The sequence below is a fragment of the Crinia signifera genome, chromosome 6, assembly GCF_055691185.1.
Source record: "Crinia signifera chromosome 6, ASM5569118v1, whole genome shotgun sequence".
Lineage (NCBI taxonomy): Eukaryota > Metazoa > Chordata > Amphibia > Anura > Myobatrachidae > Crinia > Crinia signifera.
Genome location: NC_139222.1, coordinates 50269256 through 50287381, shown reverse-complemented (window position 1 = coordinate 50287381; position 18126 = coordinate 50269256). Strand labels below are relative to the sequence as shown.

The 18126-nt window shown below is 52.6% G+C and overlaps 1 long non-coding RNA gene across 1 annotated transcript in view; it reads left to right on the top strand.

Annotated features, from left to right (window-relative positions):
• Nucleotides 1–733: 733 nt before the first annotated feature.
• LOC146007646 (uncharacterized) overlaps nucleotides 734–18126 on the top strand; it is a 43029-nt gene continuing 25636 nt past the window's right edge. Inside the window, exons 1-2 of the long non-coding RNA XR_014444369.1 lie at nucleotides 734–952; nucleotides 7167–7320. This is a non-coding gene — a long non-coding RNA (uncharacterized LOC146007646). The remainder of the gene's footprint in view (nucleotides 953–7166; nucleotides 7321–18126) is intronic.

The following is an 18126-nucleotide window of genomic DNA, read 5'->3' as shown; positions in this document are numbered from 1 at the left end:
CAGCGACTTGCGTACATGTGCAGGGGTCTTGGCCACACCTCATGTGGCATTATGTGTGTAAGCAGCACCACAAATGGCATTGTGTATGTGTAAGCGGCCCTGCAGGAGGCATTATGTGAGTAAGCATAACCTCACAGGGCAATATGCGTGTTAGCAGCACTAAAACTCCATGGGGGGGGGAGCAAAATGTATAATTACGCTACTGAAGGAACGCTCGCCCCACCAGGAGAAGATGCATCTTTTGCCATGAAACCCCTGGCATAATATGTAATGGGCGTCAAAGTGTGTGGTATACCATGTACTTGCAATTATGGTGTTCGGTATAATGTGTAATGGGCATTACAGTGTGTGATATAACATGTAATGGGCGTTACGGTGTATGGTATAATGTGTAATTGGCATTACGGTGTGTGGTGTAATGGGCATTACGGTGCGTGGCACAATGTGTAATGGCCATTACGGTTTGTGGAATAATGTGTAATGGGCATTATGGTGTGTGGTACAATGGGCATTATGATGTGTGGTATAATGTGTAATGGGCATTACGTTGTGTGGCATAATATGTAATGGGCATTACCTGGACATAATGTGTATTGGGCACGCCATTTTTCCAGGCTAGGATACACCCCTTGTAATTAGGCTCCACCCATCGTTGATTTGGTGCCGCCCACATGAGGCCACTTCCAGATATTTTCCAGGGCCACTTTTAGTCCCCAATCCGCCCCTGCCCCCTTCCCACACAGATTTAAGTTGACGAGGCTGAAGTTGGCTTCTTATTCACTTCTTATTCAAGCTCCAGCTTCTTATTCAGAAAAATCCCTCTTGCGAGGGTTAATGAGTATTGGGACACACATTTGACACCTAAAATCATCAGAGGGGGGCCACTTACAGATGACCCAAGTGTATTTTGCCTGGCCCAGCTACTTCTGTCCTGGTGAGGCTGACTCCCCAGGTATGTGTGCTTTGTTGTTGGTGTCAGCAGAAGGGGCATAGGCAATGGGGTGAGGAGTGTAAGAACCATTAATACATCACTGTATGCTGGCCCAGTGAGCACTGTGATGTCTTGGTAGCAGCAGTGGGTGTGATTGCTTGTGGGGCTTATTTGCTTTAATAATGTCTATAGCTTGTGTGTTTTTATAAACATAGTGTGTGTTTATGCCACATGTGTATGCATGGTATGTGTGTGTGTGTATGTCCTGTGTGTATGTATGGTATATGTGCATATATGCCCTGTGTATATGTATGGTTTATGTGCATATATGCCCTGTGTCTATGTATGGTATGTGTCTGTGTATGCCCTATAGGCTATGTATATACATATATATGTATGCATACTCGTATACTATTTATGAAATACATGCAGATGACTGGTGGTGTAGATGCCGGCAGTCAGAATACAGATGCCATCATCCTATCCCTCCTTGCTAGTGCCTAACCTTCGTGCCCCACAGCCTAACCCTAACCCCCCTTCTTTCTAGTGGCCGAACCCTCCTGCCCACAGCCTAACCCTTTTCTTCCAGCCTGACGCTGGCCTGCCCCACATACTTATGATTGGGATCAGGGGGTAACTAGAACTTTCAGGGCCCAATAGCAAAATCTTGAAATGGCCTCCAACCACCACCTTTGTCACTACAATGCTTCTATGGGGGGTGGGTCAGGTGCTAAAAAGAGAAGGTGGAGAGAGGGGAGACAGAGAGCAGCAGGAGTGAGATAGAGAGGGGGTGAGGTGATGGGCGGGCAAGAGCTGGTGAGGTGACTAGGGATGATGAGGGGGAGGAGAGGATGCAGGTCAGGGGTGAGGTGACGGGGGCGAGAGGTGGTCAGGTGACTAGGGATGATGAGGGGAAGAGAGGATGCAGGTCAGGGGTGAGGTGACGGGGGCAAGAGGTGGTCAGGTGACATGGGATGATGAGGGGGAGGAGAGGATGCAGGTCAGGGGTGAGGTGACGGGGCGAGAGGTGGTGAGGGGAGAGATTGTGAGGGGGTGGCAGGGATAGAGTTGGTGAGGTGATGTGACGAGGTGAGGTTACAGAGGGTGATAGGGGAAGAGGAGAGGATGCATGTCTTGATTTCACTAGCGATGGAGGGACTTACATTCACAGCGCTGGCAGCCGCAGGCCTCCTCCACCTCCCACAGCTGCAGTAACTTTTCTCCTCCGGTGCTCCTGCAGCCGCTGGGTCTTCTCCTTCCCCTGCTGCCACAGTGACTCACATGTCTCCTCAGGTGCCGGCAGCCAGATGAGAGGGGGTAAGGTGACATGCCGCCATGGTGCCACTGGTCTCTTGAGAGCCGGCAGCCACTGGGCTTCCTGCTGCTCCCACCCACCATAGTGACAGAATTAGTACTCATATAGGCTCCTGCAGCCGCTGTGTTTCCTGCTCCCACCCGGCGATGAAGGGGGGAGTAACAGGATAGTGGCGCAGCCTCTGCCAAGGCGGCACTACTATTTAAAAAAAAAAAAATCAACTTAAAATAGGGTGTAGGGGATTGCCCCCGTGCCCCACAGCAGTTGCATCCTCTGCACCCTCTGTAGTGACCCAACTGATTGGGAGGTCTGCATTGATATTCTGACTGCCGGCATCCCATTACATCCCCCTGCTGATGGACAGGAATGAATTCAGACCACGCATGGCACTGCAGTATTAAACCATTATATTACATTGCATTTATTAAACAGCATATTTGCAACATTTCTGGGTCACACAGGCTCTAATATGTAAATAAAAGATATGTATGTGTACACACACACACACACACACATGCATACACACACACACACACACACACATACATACACACATGCATACACACACATACATACACAAACACACATGCATACATACACACACACACACACACACACACACACACATGCATACACACACACATACATACATACACACACACATGCATACACACACATACATACATACACAAACACACATGCATACATACACACACACACACACATGCATGCACACACACACATACATACACACACACACACATGCATACACGCACACAAATTTGTAATATGATTTTAATGTTAGACCTCAGGGCCCCCCTGTCAAAAGTCCCCTCGGCCCTCCAGAGCCTTAACCCAGCTGTGTGCGAGGGGCTGTGTGTGAGTACACTCCCTCGCATGGTACTGACGGAGCGTTCGGATGGTTGTTATGAGCTCGCCAAGCAGCAGTTGACCCCTGATTACCGAGCCTTGCTGAATCAGGCTCTTAGTGTGAAATGCTGCAATATAAACTACCAGACAATTACACTGAGGGGAGGGCATAGTTATTTTAAAAAGATTCATTAGGGTCGTACCCACGTGACCTAGGTAACGCCCATTACGACGCCTGCAGGTAACACCTCATAGCCCACAAAAAAAAAGTAAAACCATAGATATACACTCTCCCGCTCCCATGCTTTAGTGCCGCACATTGCCCCGCTGCTAGCCGCTGCCCCGTCACTTCCTCGAGACCTCACCATACATATACAGTAACATATATCAGTTCCCGACCGTCCCGGTCAGCGGCAGTGCCTGCCGCACAGTGCCCAGCTGCTGGATGCACCTGCCTCCTCCTGCCCGCTGTCCTCTTCTCTCATCGCTGCCCCACCTCCTCCCGCCCTGCCTCCTAGGTCGTAGGTGGGTGTAGGTGGGCAGGCTGACATGGGGGGAGAGGAGGATGCTGCTAGAGCAGGGGTGTAGGTGGGCAGGCTGACATGGGGGGAGAGGAGGATGCTGCTAGAGCAGGGGTGTAGGTGGGCAGGCTGACATGGGGGGAGAGGAGGATGCTGCTAGAGCAGGGGTGTAGGTGGGCAGGCTGACATGGGGGGAGAGGAGGATGCTGCTAGAGCAGGGGTGTCAGTGGGCAGGCTGACATGGGGGGAGAGAAGGATGCTGCTAGAGCAGGGGTGTCGGTGGGCAGGCTGACATGGGGGGAGAGGAGGATGCTGCTAGAGCAGGGGTGTAGGTGGGCAGGCTGACATGGGGGGAGAGGAGGATGCTGCTGGAGCAGGGGTGTAGGTGGGCAGGCTGACATGGAGGGAGAGGAGGATGCTGCTAGAGCAGGGGTGTAGGTGGGCAGGCTGACATGGGGGGAGAGGAGGATGCTGCTAGAGCAGGGGTGTAGGTGGGCAGGCTGACATGGGGGAGAGGAGGATGCTGCTAGAGCAGGGGTGTAGGTGGGCAGGCTGACATGGGGGGAGAGGAGGATGCTGCTAGAGCAGGGGTGTAGGTGGGCAGGCTGACATGGGGGGAGAGGAGGATGCTGCTAGAGCAGGGGTGTAGGTGGGCAGGCTGACATAGGGGGAGAGGAGGATGCTGCTAGAGCAGGGGTGTAGGTGGGCAGGCTGACATGGGGGGAGAGGAGGATGCTGCTAGAGCAGGGGTGTAGGTGGGCAGGCTGACATGGGGGGGGGGAGGAGGATGCTGCTAGAGCAGGGGTGTAGGTATGCAGGCTGACATGGGGGGAGAGGAGGGTGCTGCTAGAGCAGGGGTGTAGGTGGGCAGGCTGACATGGGGGAAAGGAGGATGCTGTTAGAGCAGGGGTGTAGGTGGGCAGGCTGACATGGGGAGGGAGGAGGATGCTGCTAGAGCAGGGGTGTAGGTGGGCAGGCTCACATGGGGGGAGAGGAGGATGCTGCTAGAGCAGGGGTGTCGGTGGGCAGGCTGACATGGGGGGATAGGAGGATGCTGCTAGAGCAGGGGTGTCGGTGGGCAGGCTGACATGGGGGAGAGGAGGATGCTCCTAGAGCAGGTGTGTAGGTGGGCAGGCTGACATGGGGGGAGAGGAGGATGCTGCTAGAGCAGGGGTGTAGGTGGACAGGCTGACATTGGGGGAGAGGAGGATGCTGCTAGAGCAGGGGTGTAGGTGGGCAGGCTGACATGGGGGGAGAGGAGGCTGCTGCTAGAGCAGGGGTGTAGGTGGGCAGGCTGACATGGGGGGAGAGGAGGATTCTGCTAGAGCAGGGGTGTAGGTGGGCAGGCTGACATGGGGGGAGAGGAGGATTCTGCTAGAGCAGGGGTGTAGGTGGGCAGGCTGGCATGGGGGAAAGGAGGATGCTGTTAGAGCAGGGGTGTAGGTGGGCAGGCTTACATGGGGAGAGAGGAGGATGCTGCTTGGGCAGGGGTGTAGGTGGGCAGGCTGACATGGGGAGAGAGGAGGATGCTGCTAGAGCAGGGGTGTAGGTGGGCAGGCTGATATGGGGGGAGAGGAGGATGCTGCTAGAGCAGGGGTGTAGGTGGGCAGGCTGACATGGGGGGAGAGGAGGATGCTGCTAGAGCAGGGGTGTAGGTGGGCATTCTGACATGGGGGAAAGGAGGATGCTGTTAGAGCAGGGGTGTAGGTGGGCAGGCTGACATGGGGAGAGAGGAGGATGCTGCTAGAGCAGGGGTGTAGGTGGGCAGGCTCACATGGGGGGAGAGGAGGATGCTGCTAGAGCAGGGGTGTAGGTGGGCAGGCTGACATGGGGGGAGAGGAGGATGCTGCTAGGGCAGGGGTGTAGGTGGGCAGGCTGACATGGGGAGAGAGGAGGATGCTGCTAGAGCAGGGGTGTAGTTGGGCAGACTCACATGGGGGGAGAGAAGGATGCTGCTAGAGCAGGGGTGTCGGGGGGCAGGCTGACATGGGGGGAGAGGAGGATGCTGCTAGAGCAGGCGTGTCGGTGGGCAGGCTGACATGGGGGGAGAGGAGGATGCTGCTAGAGCAGGGGTGTCTGTGGGCAGGCTGACATGGGTGGAGAGGAGGATGCTGCTAGAGCAGGTGTATAGGTTGGCAGGCTGACATGGGGGGAGAGGAGGATGCTGCTAGAGAAGGGGTGTAGGTGGGCAGGCTGACATGGGGGGAGAGGAGGCTGCTGCTAGAGAAGGGGTGTAGGTGGGCAGGCTGACATGGGGGAAGAGGAGGATGCTGCTAGAGCAGGGGTGTAGGTGGGCAGGCTGACATGGGGGGAGAGGAGGATGCTGCTAGAGCAGGGGTGTAGGTGGGCAGGCTGACATGGGGGGAGAGGAGGATGCTGCTAGAGCAGCGGTGTAGATGGGCAGGCTGACATGGGGGGAGAGGAGGATGCTGCTAGAGCAGAGGTGTAGGTGGGCAGGCTGATATTGGGGGAGAGGAGGATGCTGCTAGAGCAGGGGTGTAGGTGGGCAGGCTGACATGGGGGGAGAGGAGGATGCTGCTAGAGCAGGGGTGTAGGTGGGCAGGCTTACATGGGGGAGAGGAGGATGCTGCTAGAGCAGGAGTGTAGGTGGGCAGGCTGACATGGGGGGAGAGGAGGATGCTGCTAGAGCAGGGGTGTAGGTGGGCAGGCTGACATGGGGGGAGAGGAGGATGCACGATAGAGCAGTGGTGTTGGTGGGCAGGCTGACATGGGGGGAGAGGAGGATGCTGCTAGAGCAGGGGTGTAGGTGGGCAGGCTGACATGGGGGGGAGAGGAGGATGCTGCTACAATAGTAGAGTGGGTGAAGAGTCTGGAATGGAATAGAAGGACTTGAAATGGGTTATAGGGGCCGTGCGCATGTGCAGTTTATGAAGAATCGGCTGATATGCAAATTCGCAGCCACGTGATCAGGTCTGAATTAGCCCCAAGGAGATGGGGTGATACTCTATTGATGTATTTTATCACGCTGTTTGTGCTCATTAGGATTAGGTTTAGCCACGCACAGCCACTGGTCACTTATTTCAGCCCGTCCCTCCCCGGCCGGTGTGAGCTGAAATGCCGACTCCAGCGGCCGACAACGCACCGGATGGAGGAACTGTATTATAATCATCTTCTAATAAATCAGTATTTTAGTTGGTTTAGCATCTGTTCTATAAGGAGACCCTGGTTTCTGTATTTCCCCCGGAATGCCCTGTATACTATCTGATCACTCTCCCTCTCAGGGTTGGGCTACTTGGGCTACTTCAGGTGGGTACTTACAGAGCTCAATATACATTACACGGTTCCCAGGCGTCAGCTCGTCGCACTGACTATTCTTCACCTGTTACATTGGCCGGTGGCTATAATCAGTTTCCAGCTTATTTACAATGTGATCGTTCCACTACGTTTACTATTATTTGCATGTCATGTAATACATAGATTTAACAGCATTTAATGTATGATAATTGCGAAAAAGACATTTCAGGGCTCAGTCAGAGAAATGATATCAGTGATTCCCCCCTTTTCGTAGACTCCAATCCATGCTGGTCCGCACTCCCGGAATGCACAGGGGACTCCGGAATTTAGAGGCGATGTTCTGACTTCCAGAAGTGCATCCCGTTACATCTGCTGGAATTCCCGCACCCCCTACCCCTGGTATCCCGGAGGGCACCATTTAATAGCAGGTGAGTATGTGATCACTTCCTGTCTTGTAATTTACATATAGGGGATTATTCTGGTTGATTCGCAAGGCTGTAAATTTGCCGCGTTGTGATTACACCAAAGCCCGCCTTGTGAATGGTTGGCTGTTGCAGTAACATCCACAAAGTAACATCCATTCACAGGCCAGGAGGGAACGGCCACATCTTTTGATGGTTGCCGACCATTGAAGGATGTGGTGCGTGCATGCAAATAAAAGTGACTTTCAAGGCACTTACATATGTGGGCACACTGGGAAGGAAATGGGGGGGGCAGCTGACATCCGGTGATATCAGCAGCTGCCCACCCCCCGCATCATGGCCTCATTAGCATGAGAACGCCCTGAGTTCTTATAGGAACGTCCATGAAACACTCCCATATGCTAATGGGGCCACCTCCGCCCGCTGTCCTGGTTGCGTATGCACAGTGCCACCACCGTTCCCTGCGTGGCAACCAGAATAAGGGCCATAATGAGTTTTACAATCACATTTGCTGGAATGTAAGTAGAGATTTGTCCATAGGAGTTTTGTAGACACTACCATTTACATACTGAACAAATGACATCTGCATAGAAAATGGGGTATACAGACCATATATAAGGTGTGCCCAAATGAAAAGGGAGACTACGGTTGTATGTATACAATATTTTAATCAAAGAATATTTAATTACAGTTCATGTGTAACATTACAACTACACATAATTGACATTGATGCAATGATCCAGCGCGTAACAAGGGAGTGGATGGATTCAGTGTAGAAACTCCTTGGTTGCTGATGAATCCAGGTTTCCACGGTCTCCTGCACCTCCTTGTCACAGGTGAACCGTTCACCTTTAAGTGTTTGTTTTTTAAGTGGCCGAAGATATTGGAGTCACATGGGGAGATAACTTCACCATGCAGCGTAAATGTATATTTATAGAGAATATAACATCAGTTCTGGCCTCCATCCGCCCCAAGTTGCCAGCCTTTGATGTTATATTTTATATAAATTCAGCTTCGGTCACATATGATAAGTTGTTCACAGCAGCTTATCATGTGGGATCCTCAAGCAATGCAAATGCAGGAGGAGGTGCTTACCACCCCCTGCTGGCATTTGTGATCATATCAAACTGCGATGCAATGGCAGTGTAGCGGGTCATTGCGACCATTGGTTGGGGTGTTCCTATACGACTACAGCTTAAGTAAGTCTCATCTTACTCAGTCTTGCAGTCGCAGGCTGGCTTGCGAGGTGAAGAAAACTTTACCTTGCAGCGTAAGTGTATATTTATATAAAATATAACATCAGTTCTGGCCTCCATCCGCCCCAAGTTGCCAGCCAATCTTTCACCTTTGATGTTATATTTTATATAAATTTAGCTGAGCTTCCGGTACGGGGCGGAGAAAGGGCGCCATGACGGCGGAGGGGGAGGACGGATGGCGGCACGGTGACTACTCCCCCCCCCACCCCGGCCGGGGCGGGCGCACTGCAACGGCAGGAGATGCACGGAGATGCGGCACTGGATGACGCCACACTGGACCAGGCCGCAGCCAGCAGCGCACAGCTCAGCCCCCGGGTACGGCACCATAGGCTCAGGACCCGGCCACAGGCACGGTCCCCGGCATGATGACCCCCGAGGCGACGGTGGCCCCCATCGGCACCTGGAGGCGGCTTCCGGCCAGGACAGGGGAAAGATCAGGCCCAAGCTGCTGTCCCGCAGCATCAGCAGATGCAGGAGTCCGCAGCAACCAGTGGCGCCTCTGATGGCTGCCTAGGCGCTGTGCAGCTCGGCAGGTATGTGTTCCCTGTGTGATACTGTACTGTCCCGGCTTATATTGTTACATACCTGGCTGCTGCAACGACCAGTGGTGCCGCTGATGGCTGCCTAGGTGCTGTGCAGCTCGGCAGGTATGTGTTCCCTGTGTGAAAACTGTACTGTCCCTGCTTATTAGTGTTCACTCTAGCAGTTAGAGCGGGCAGGGCGCCGGGGGCGGACCGGGCCGCCATTGACACAAGAGGGGCATGCCCGGGCCGCTGCCGTCATCAAAGGGGGCGGGCCCGGCCACCGCCGTCACCAAAGGGGGCGGGCCCGGCCCCTCCGAAGTCGGTTTGCTGATGAGGAAGCGCTGGGCATCGCCATCTACGGCGGCACTTTGCTTCCCCGTGGGGCTGTTTTTAGCGGGGCGCTGCTAGAGCTAAAGCAGCCTAGCGGGAACACTACTTATATCGTTACCTACCTGGCTGCTGCAGAGACCAGTGGCGCCACTGATGGCTGCCTATGCGCTGTGCTGCTCGTCGGACATGTGGTCCCCGCATGTAATGTCTCAATGTAATGTATGTAATGCCCCCCCCCCCCCCCCCCCCAGTGCTTGATGCTACACTGTAAATCCACAAAAAATTCCTAGTGTGCGCAAGCACACATGGCCAATAAAGTTGATTCTATTCTATTCTATTCTTGGGTCGCAAATGATAAGCAGCTTATCATGTGGGATCCTAAAGCAATGCAAATGCAGGAGGAGGTGCATACCACCCCTTGCCGGAATTTGTGATCAAATCAAACTGCGATGCAATGGCAGTTTAGAGGGACATTGTGACCATCGGTTGCAGTGTCCCTCTATGGCTACAGCTTAGGTAAGTCTCCGCTTTCTCAGTCTTGCAGTTGCAGGCCGGCTTGTAAGGCGAAGGAACTTCACCTTGAAGCATATATTTATATTTATATAAAATGTAACATCAGTTCTGGCCTCCATCCGCCCCAAGTTGCCAGCCAATCACTCGCCTTTGATGTTATATTTTATCTAAATTTAGCTGAGCTTCCGGTAGGGGCCTCAGAAAGGGCGCCCTGGACGGAGTACGGCGTAGGAGGAGGACGGATGGCGGCACGGTGACCACTCCCCCCCACCCCAGCCGGGGAGGGCTCACTGCAACTGCAGGAGATGCACGGAGATGCAGCACTGGATGACACGGCAGTGGACCAGGCCCCAGCCAGCGGCGCACAGCTCAGCCCCCGGTGACGGCACCAGAGGCTCAGGACCTGGCTGCAGGCACGGTCCCCGGCATGATGATCCCCAGAGGTGACGGTGGCCCCCATCGGCACCTGGAGGCGGCACCCGGCCAGGACAGGGGATATATCAGTCCCACAGAACCAAGCCGCTGTCCCCCATCATCAGCAGATGCAGGAGCCATCTATCCTGTGGCAGCACCCCCCGTCCCCCCCAGGGAGGATGTATGATTAGACTATAGGGGGCAGAGGCGTGGAACTCAGCCCAGGGAGGGCCCAACTCCAGCCTCAGACCTCATTGTCTCTCCCCAGGCCTCAGTGACTCTATCCCCCCCGCCCCCCACCACCACCACTGTCCTTGCTTATATCGCTACCTACCTGGCTGCTGCAGCGACCAGTGGTGCCTCTGATGGCTGCCTAGGTGCTGTGCAGCTCGGCAGGTATGTGTTCCCTGTGTGATAACTGTACTGTCCCTGCTTATTAGTGTTCACTCTAGCATTTAGAGCGGGCTGGGAGGTGGACCGGGCCCGCTGATGTCAAAGCTGGTGGCGGTCCCGGGCCGCCAATGTCACAAGAGGGGCGTGCCCGGGCCGCAATGTCATCAAAGGGTGCGGGCCCAGCCGCCGCCCTCATCAAAGGGGGCGGGTCTGGCCCCTCCGAAGTCGCTTCGCTGCTGGGTAAGCACCGGGTATCGCCGTCTGCGGCGGCGCTGGGCTTCCCCGTGAGGCTGTTTAAGTGGGGCACTGCTAGAGGGGCAGGGCGAATTTTGCCCTTTAAAAATGTGGTCCCCGCATGTAATGTCTCAATGTAATGTATGTAATGCCTCCCCCCCCCCCCCCTTATCCATGCTTGATGCTGCACTGTAAATCCCCAAAAAATTCCTAGTGTGCGTAAGCACACATGGCCAATAAAGTTGATTCTATTCTATTCTATTCTTGGGTCGCAAATGATAAGCAGCTTATCATGTGGGATCCTCAAGCAATGCAAATGCAGGAGGAGGTGCATACCACCCCTTGCCGGCATTTGTGATCATATCAAACTGCGATGCAATGGCAGTTTAGAGGGACATTGTGACCATCGGTTGCAGTGTCCCTCTATGGCTACAGCTTAAGTAAGTCTCCCCTTACTCAGTCTTGCAGTCGCAGGCTGGCTTGCAAGGCGAGGGAACTTCACCTTGCAGCGTAAATGTATATTTATATAAAATATAAAATCAGTTCTGGCCTCCATCCGCCCCAAGTTGCCAGCCAATTCCTCGCCTTTGATTTTATATTTTATATAAATTCAGCTTGGGTCACATATGATAAGCTGCTCACAGCAGCTTATCACGTGGGATCCTCAAGCAATGCAAATGCAGGAGGAGGTGCATACCACCCCCTGCCAGCATTTGTGATCATATCAAACTGCGATGCAATGGCAGTTTACAAGGACACTGCGACCATCGGTCACGTTCACCCTCTACGACTAAAGCCTAAGTAAGTCTCCTCTTACTCAGGCTTGCAGTCGCAGGCCGGCTTAATTTTTGGACTGCACTTGATGCGCGCGATGTATTGCACGTTATAGATAGAAAGTTCGAGCATGTGACATGTGTCCTGTGTGTTGAGGTACCAGGAGTACCTTACTGTGTGGAGAAGCCGATGGTCCATAGTCCCGGACTGCTACGGCCGTACCGTCCGCACAAGCTGATCTCCGTTCTTCCTAGGTCAGTGTCCTGTACACTCTCACGTTGTGACAGCTGCATGCAGCTGGCAGTCATAGCCATTGCTGGGGAGCGATGATTTAGGCAGGCTGTCAGTACGTTTAAAGTGCAGACATGCAGCAAGTTGGTATCACAGATGTGCAGCAGGTTGGTGTCACAGATGAGGCGGGAATCTTTTGGAAGCGCGTTTCGAGCGCTCAGGCCGGCTTTGTCAACCTGGCTAAAGTGCTCAGATTTTAAGAGGCTTTAGAGAGTTGATGTTCCGGTCTCTCGGTCTCCAGTACTTGATGGACAGACCAATCCTTGGGATGCGTTTTGCCGCACTCAGGGTTGCTTTTTACATGACGCCTCCCCACTTAAGCGCTGCAGACACCATTTTTTTTCCCAGCATAGAGAACAGGTCTGAATCAGGCTCTCAGTTTGGATTGCATATGATAAGCTGCTTGCAATAGTTTATCATGTGCAATCCATAAGCAATGCAAATGCAGGAGGAGGTGCATTCCACCCCTGCCTCCATTTTCCATCGTATCAAACTGTGATTGCAGTTTAGAAGAACATCGGGACCATCGGTGGCTGTGACCCTTTGCGACTGCAGCCTGAGAAAAGGGGCATACACACGTAGAGATCTGTGCTAAGCAATTTTTCTAAGCAATTTTGCTAAGCAACTTTGCTGGTGTCGATCACCCATGGGGAGCACATATACACGCAGAGATTTGTGCTAAGCAATAATAGTGGGTGGATATTACCAGAGGGGAGGTTTTGTTTTTTTTTTCTCATATTTTACTGATGTCGTATGCATACGTATTTATTCAATACGAATTTGTATTTATCAGCCATTAAATACTAATTCGTATCAGCAGAAGCCTACATGGATCATTCAGATCCGTGCAAGTGTCAGTGTAAAAAATAAATATTTTAAAAAAAATGTCATCAAAGGGTGCGGGCCCAGCCGCCGCCGTCATCAAAGGGGGCGGGCCTGGCCCCCCCGAAGTCGCTTCGCTGCTGGGTAAGCACCGGGTATCGCCGTCTGCGGCGGCGCTGGGCTTCCCCGTGAGGCTGTTTAAGTGGGGCACTGCTAGAGGGGCAGGGCGAATTTTGCCCTTTAAAAATGTGGTCCCCGCACGTAATGTCTCAATGTAATGTATGTAATGCCTCCCCCCCCCCTTATCCATGATTTATGCTGCACTGTAAATCCCCCCAAAATTCCTAGTGTGCGCAAGCACACATGGCCAATAAAGTTGATTCTATTCTATTCTATTCTTGGGTTGCAAATGATAAGCAGCTTATCATGTGGGATCCTCAAGCAATGCAAATGCAGGAGGAGGTGCATACCACCCCTTGCCGGCATTTGTGATCAAATCAAACTGCGATGCAATGGCAGTTTAGAGGGACATTGTGACCATCGGTTGCAGTGTCCCTCTATGGCTACAGCTTAAGTAAGTCTCCCCTTACTCAGTCTTGCAGTCGCAGGCCGGCTTGTAAGGCAAAGGAACTTCACCTTGCAGCGTAAATGTATATTTATATAAAATATAAAATCAGTTCTGGCCTCCATCCGCCCCAAGTTGCCAGCCAATTCCTCGCCTTTGATTTTATATTTTATATAAATTCAGTTGGGTCACATATGATAAGCTGCTCACAGCAGCTTATCACTTGGGATCCTCAAGCAATGCAAATGCAGGAGGAGGTGCATACCACCCCCTGCCGGCATTTGTGATCATATCAAACTGCGATGCAATGGCAGTTTACAAGGACACTGCGACCATCGTTCACGTTCACCCTCTACGACTACAGCCTAAGTAAGTCTCCTCTTACTCAGGCTTGCAGTCGCAGGCCGGCTTAATTTTTGGACCGCACTTGATGCGCGCAATGTATTGCACGTTATAGATAGAAAGTTAGAGCATGTGACATGTGTCCTGTGTGTTGAGGTACCAGGAGTACCTTGTTGTGTGGAGAAGCCGATGGTCCATGGTCCCGGACTGCTACGGCCGTACCTTCCGCACAAGCTAATCTCCGTTCTTCCTAGGTCAGTGTCCTGTACACTCTCATGTGGTGACAGCCGCATGCAGCTGGCAGTCATAGCCATTGCTGGGGAGCGATGATTTAGGCAGGCTGTCAGTACGTTTAAAGTGTAGACATGCAGCAAGTTGGTATCACAGATGTGCAGCAGGTTGGTGTCACAGATGAGGCGGGAATCCTTTGGAAACGCGTTTCGAGCGCTCAGGCCGGCTTTGTCAACCTGGCTAAAGAGCTCAGATTTTAAGAGGCTTTAGAGAGTTGATGTTCCGGTCTCTCGGTCTCCAGTACTTGATGGACAGACCAATCCTTGGGATGCGTTTCGCCGCACTCAGGGTTGCTTTTTACATGACGCCTCCCCACTTAAGCGCTGCAGACACCATTTTTTTCCCCAGCATAGAGAACAGGTCTGAATCAGGCTCTCAGTTTGGATTGCATATGATAAGCTGCTTGCAATAGTTTATCATGTGCAATCCTTAAGCAATGCAAATGCAGGAGGAGGTGCATTCCACCCCCTGCCTCCATTTGCCATCGTATCCAACTGTGATTGCAGTTTAGAAGAACATCGGGACCATCGGTGGCTGTGACCCTTTGCGACTGCAGCCTGAGTAAAGGGGCATACAATTTTGCTAAGCCACTTTGCTGGTGTCGATCTCCCATGGGGAGCACATATATACGCAGAGATTTGTGCTAAGCAATAATAGTGGGTGGATATTACCAGAGGGGAGGTTTTTTTTTCTTTTTTTTTCTCATATTTTACTGATGTCGTATGCATACGTATTTTTTCAATACGAATTTGTATTTATCAGCCATTAAATACTAATTCGTATCAGCAGAAGCCTACATGGATCATTCAGATCCGTGCAAGTGTCAGTGTAAAAAATAAATATTTTTAAAAAAATGTCATCAAAGGGTGCGGGCCCAGCCGCCGCCGTCATCAAAGGGGGCGGGCCTGGCCCCCCCGAAGTCGCTTCGCTGCCGGGTAAGCGCCGGGTATCGCCATCTGCGGCGGCGCTGGGCTTCTCCGTGAGGCTGTTTAAATGGGGCACTGCTAGAGGGGCAGGGCGAATTTTGCCCTTTAAAAATGTGGTCCCCGCATGTAATGTCTCAATGTAATGTATGTAATGCCTCCCCCCCCCCCCCCCCCCTTAGCCATGATTTATGCTGCACTGTAAATCCCCCAAAAATTCCTAGTGTGCGCAAGCACACATGGCCAATAAAGTTGATTCTATTCTATTCTATTCTTGGGTCGCAAATGATAAGCAGCTTATCATGTGGGATCCTCAAGCAATGCAAATGCAGGAGGAGGTGCATACCACCCCTTGCCGGCATTTGTGATCATATCAAACTGCGATGCAATGGCAGTTTAGAGGGACATTGTGACCATCGGTTGCAGTGTCCCTCTATGGCTACAGCTTAAGTAAGTCTCCCCTTACTCAGTCTTGCAGTCGCAGGCTGGCTTGCAAGGCGAAGGAACTTCACCTTGCAGCGTAAATGTATATTTATATAAAATATAAAATCAGTTCTGGCCTCCATCCGCCCCAAGTTGCCAGCCAATTCCTCGCCTTTGATTTTATATTTTATATAAATTCAGCTTGGGTCACATATGATAAGCTGCTCACAGCAGTTTATCACGTGGGATCCTCAAGCAATGAGAGGTTTTGTTTTTTATATTTTACTGACTATTTTACTGATGTCGTATGCATACGTATTTTTTCAATACGAATTTGTATTTATCAGCCATTAAATACTAATTCGTATCAGCAGAAGCCTACATTTATCATTCAGATCCGTGCAGGTGTCAGTGTAAAAAATAAATATATATTTTTTTGAAACGGCGTCCCCCCCCCGAACAAGTAAACAAGTAAGGGTTCCCCGTATTTTTTTAAACCAGCACCAGGCCCAATGGCCGGTCCTGGTTCCCAAAATACAGAGGACAAAACGAATGGGGTCCCCTGTATTTCAAGAACCAGCCCCAGGCCCAACCAGCCAGCAAGGTAATGCCACAGCCGGGGGGGCGAGGGGAGACTTTTTCTACAAGTCCCCCCCGCGAAAGCATTCATCCCTCCAACCGGTCTGCCTGGTCAGAGGTCCTGGGGAAGTGGGGACCCCACCGATAAAGGGGTCCCCCCTTCCAGAACTTACCTGGCCAGGCAGTCCCAGTACCCCTGGCCTGTGAGGGGTGTGGTATGGGGTTCCGACATTCGGGATCCGGACAGCCGGACTCAGACAGCATGGCGAGCGCATAAAAACCCCTTGCGGGGGGTATTCTATTCTCTCTCTATGGTGGTCGTGGACCCCCACAAGGAAAAATAGCGAGTGGCCGTTGGGCTGTCGTTGTTTTGACAGTCGGGATCCCGACGTCTGGTAAATGACTGTCGGGAACGCGTCTGGCACCCCCAGTGGGTACCGGGCTGATTCAAGTGTAAAAATTTGTATAAACCATTGGGTTTTGCTGTGGAACTATGAGTTCCAGCAAGCCTGGAACGCATACTGGGACTTGGAGAACCACAAGTCCCAGCATGTGGCCCATTTAAGAGCTTGCTGGGCTCATAGTTCAAAAGCAGAACCAATAGTTAAATAAAAACACAAACACACATGAAAAATAAAACTTTATTACATTCAGAGCCCTTTCATCTGAATACTTACCTATCTTGACACGTAGGTAGGTCTCCTCCATCCATCTGGTGGTCCCTAAGAAATCCTGTTAGGTTACCTGGGGAAGGAAAGCATACTCACCAGGGTTCGCCGTTGTAGATGGCTCTGGCAAGGTTTGGAATAAATTTTTTCCATCTGTATAGACAGAAATGTCCTGCCTGTAGTATAATGTGGAAGCACCCAGCACAGGGGCGTAACTAGATCTCTCTGGGCCCCATAGCAAATTTTGAAAAGGGCCCCCCCACCCCTTTGTACAGGGTGTCAAAATGCATACACAGAGGCAGGAGGTAAGAAACACAGGGGTAGTGGCCGACAGGAGGGTCAAACACAGAGGAAGGTGGTACAGTACTACAGGGGGTCACAGTGGGGGTAGGGGCAAGAAGGTGTCACACAGGCATAGTGGGTTCAGGGGGTCTTACACAGAGGAAGGATGTGGAGAGTGAAGAAGGTGACACATACAGGGGATGTGTGGTACAGGAGGGTTAAAGACCAGGGATGAGGGTGGAAGAGGGTCAAGGTGTCATACAAGAGAATAGGGGGAAATACACCAGGGGTGATGGGGGGTGAAAAGGGTCACACACAGAGGAAGGGTGTAGGTGGCTCATAAGGTTTCATACACACACACGCACACTGGGTACAGAAAAGAAGGTACAGTGCTCCAAGGGCACTTACCAAGCAGGGGGTGAGCTCCAGGCACAGGGTCAAGTGGAGACCGGCGGCAGGGGAATTCATGCTGGACAAGGCAGCAGTGTCATCCCTGTGCGGATCATGGAGGCAGGCCCAGCACTGTGTTCCCATCATGATGCAGCTACTGGAGAGGAGGTGGGTGCAGGGACTGCTAGGCGGGGGTCAGGGTCACGCAATATCTCCAGTGGCTGGGGGGTAGGCAGTGCGGCGGTGGGACGCACATCTCTAGCATCTAGGAAGAGGGTGGGGGACCCGGGAGGTCGCAGGGCGCATCACCGGCTATTGGTGGGGCGCGGGGCGGCGCAGGACACACGCACATTTATGGCTCCTGAAATGGGGGTGGGGGAGGTCAGTGCAGGCCAGGGTACATCTCTGGCTGGCTATTGAGGGGCGAGGCAGGACCCAAAATGATCTCCGGCGTCTGAGGGGGGGCAGAGGGTGTCGCTGCAGTGGGTGCCACTGCCTTTTTTTTTTTATAGGGTGCAGGGTGAGTAGCGGGCCCTACCGACAGCTCAGGACCTGTAGCAGCTGCACCCACAGTAGTTACGCCACTGACCCAGCAGATAGCAGGCTCCCCGTGTACTGCAGGATGTCTCATTCAGTGTATGTACACCTTATGCAGCATGTGCTGTAGTAGCGGGGGTGTGCTATACATGGGGACAGAGGGGTGACTGGGCATTAGGGTGTGCTCTACATGGGGACAGAGGGGTGACTGGGCATTAGGGTGTGCTATAGATGGGGACAGAGGGGTGACTGGGCATTAGA